Below are 3,436 nucleotides of genomic sequence, written 5' to 3'. Positions count from 1 at the left end.
AAGACATTATTTCACTGGGAACTGATTTTTAGAATGATAGTAAGAGTTCACTTTTAGATGCATTCAATTTTAATTCTTGTAAAATATTTAAGTAAATTTTAAAATGAGCAATTGGATATATCAATCAGAAGCTCTAAGGTGAAGCTTGGACTAGAGATGTAAGCTTGGGAGTTGTCAACAATTCTGGAATTTTAGAAAAGGAGACTTAAGCAGGGAGTAGAATGAAAAGATGAGAGTGATAAAATCATCCACGTGTAGTGGATGCTCTGCTGTATTGAACAGATTGTTCCTTAAGGACAACAGCATTCATTTCCCCCAGCTACTATTAGTGTTGGCTGCTGATTGCTCATAGCTGAGTACCTCTTCAGGAACTGTGTTCACAGAAGGCAGTCTCTTGCCTGAGTCTCTTGTCTGGGGCAGCTTATATGCAATGACTAGACAATGTGGGAAAACAAATACTGAAGCTTCCTGCTTTGATGTGGGACAGTCCTAAAAGACCATCCCAGCTGCAGATAACTGTCAGATCACCTGAGTCTTCTGGGGAACCTGAAGACTACTGGTGCCAAAAGTAGTCTTACAAAGAAGTCTCTAAAATAGGATTTTGCTGCTGGATAATCCACCAGTTAATTGGCAATGAAAACTCCATCACTAGTAGTAGTTGGAATATGGATAGCTCCTAGCATGCTATAGTGGGCAATTGTTAAAAACTTTACAGTATTAACTGGAATGAGCTTATAGAAGAATTGAATGCACCTGTAACTAAAGCATATTTAGGGGTTTGGGAAGTTCAAAGGAAGTGGCTCTTGTTGAGTGCTATTGATATATTGATGCTGAAAAATGACAATGAAAGTTTAGGGATCACTAAAATGAATTCTAAACCAAGGGATCTACAATTTAAGCTGAAATCTGGAGCTTAATCCATTGGAAAGTCTTTTAAAAAGGGGTTTGGCCTTTCTTTGCCAAAGAAATTCTCACCTGTGCATTAGCTCATGTTCTTGAGGTTCCAGTTTCAGTCAGCTTATCTTCCCTTCCTATTTGTCCTACAAAATTCAGACTAGTTTAGTCAACCCCTATAATTGTGTGAGGCAAATTTCTTATAAAAAGTTTATACACATGCTTATATATATGTTTATATGTTTGTATATATATTCATATTTCTCCTAGCTGCAGAGCTCCCTGAAGGGTTGGCTGAAGTCTCTATTACATTGCTTTTTCTCTTCCTTCCACTCCATACTTCTCTTAATCCATTAGAGATATTAGTTCTGTAAGCATTTTACCTTTTCTTCTTTTATTATTTCCTTTTTTATTTGAATTTTTATTTATTTATAATCATGGGATACAAGTGCAATTTTTGCTACATTGACATATTTCATTGTGAAGTCAGAGCCTTCATCGCATCCATCACTGGAGCAATGTGCACTGTACCCACCAAGAAACCTGCCATTATCCACCCCCTCCCACTCCTCAACCCGTGGATTCCTCATTGTTCATCATTCCAAACTCTGCGTCCATATGTACACGTTATTTAGCTCCTACTTATGAGTGAGAACAAATTTTACACTTTCTAAATACCACCTCCATGCAAACATCTGCCTTAGAGAACCCCAACTAAGAAAACTTCAACGTCTAGAGGCAGAAGAGTTGAATCTTTTGGAAATGCCAAGAAGGAAAAAGCGGAAAGGAAGAAAACACCTACAGGTGAGTTACTGCTCAGAAACCATAAGGAAAGAGTGTTTAAGTAGAAGAGAGAATCAAGTTAAATGAGTACCAAAAATGTCATCTAATTTGTCAATATGGACAGCTTTGGTGACCATGGTAAGGAAAGTTTCCATAGAGAGGCAGAACAGAAAACAAATTGAAGTATGTTAAGTAGTCAGTAAGAGACAAAGCAGTAAATACCACAAATACAAATAGCCTTATTAAGAAGCTTGGCTATCGAAAGAAATAGGGCAAAAGCTGAGTGAAAACTCAGCTTTTTTAATTTTGGCATTTCTTGGTCAAAGAAACTCTCACCTGTGCATAACTCATTTTAGCTCATGTGCTATTAATGGAGAGTGATTTTCTTTTTTAAGTTAAGCATATCTGAATGCTGAAGTGTTAAGGACCCTACAGTATGGGAAGGGTTGAAGACACGGGAAAGAACGAGGAAAACTAATGAAATAAAAACTCAAGAATTTCAGAAGGGTTGGGTTCCTAAGCTTACAAAGAGACAGGTACTCCATAGGAAGGACACTTAATGGCAACAATGAGTGATATGGTTTGGCTGTGTCCCCACCCAAATCGCATCTTGAATTCCCACGTGTTGTGGGAGGGACTGGTGGGAGGCAATTGAATCATGGGGGCAGGTCTTTCCCATGCTGTTCTCGTGATAGTGAATAAGTCTCATGAGATCTGATGGCTTCATGTGGTGGAGATCCCCTGCACGAATTCTCTCTTCCTGCCACCATCCATGTAAGATGTGATTTGTTCCTCCCTGCCTTCCTCCAAGATTGTGAGGCCTCCCCAGCCACATGCAACTGTGAGTCCAATTAAACCTCTTTCTTTTTAAATTGCCAACTCTCTGGTATGTCTTTATCAGAAGTGTGAAAATTGACTAATACAGTAGGGAATAAAAAGAAGATGAATAAAACAAACATCTCGGAAGTGTGTAGATTTGCTGGCAGAAAAATGTTTAAAATCCCATATGCCGGCCGGGCGCGGTGCCTCAAGCCTGTAATCCCAGCACTTTGGGAGGCCAAGGCGGGCGGATCACGAGGTCAGGAGATCGAGACCATCCTGGCTAACGTGGTGAAACCCCGTCTATACTAAAAAAAAATACAAAAAATACTAGCCGGGCGAGGTGGCGGGCGCCTGTAGTCCCAGCTACTCGGGAGGCTGAGGCAGGAGAATGGCGTAAACCCGGGAGGCGGAGCTTGCAGTGAGCTGAGATCCGGCCACTGCACTCCAGCCTGGGCGACAGAGCAAGACTCCGTCTCAAAAAAAAAAAAAAAAAAAAAAAAAAACCATATGCCTTTTTCATATAATTCAGTGTGTGTCTGTGTGTGTATGTATATCTGTTACCATATCTGTATCTACATATCTGCACCAAAGCACTTTATATCTTTAAAATAAACCAGCAAATCAATAGAATAATAAAACCCGAATCAACTATTGTTGTCTCAATTGTTAAGGTGAAGTTCTCTTTCATGATTTTTTACCTACATTGATCTGTCTTCACCTAATCTGAATTTTTCTGATTTGGTTTATGCCAGGGGTCAGCAGACATTTTCAATCAAAGGCAAGTTAGTAAATACTGTAGGCTTTGGGCCATATGGTTGCTATTGCAACTACTTAGCTCTACCATTGTAGCATTAAAACCTCAATAGATGATAAGTAATGTAAATGAATGAGTTTGGTTGTTTTTCAATAAAGCTTCATTTACAAAAACAACTGGCAG

Source organism: Trachypithecus francoisi, unplaced genomic scaffold (genome assembly GCF_009764315.1).
Source record: "Trachypithecus francoisi isolate TF-2019V2 unplaced genomic scaffold, Tfra_2.0 Lachesis_group8, whole genome shotgun sequence".
Classification (NCBI taxonomy): Eukaryota; Metazoa; Chordata; class Mammalia; order Primates; family Cercopithecidae; genus Trachypithecus; species Trachypithecus francoisi.
The sequence above is the reverse complement of the archived record's forward strand: the minus strand, read 5'-3'. Positions refer to the sequence as shown.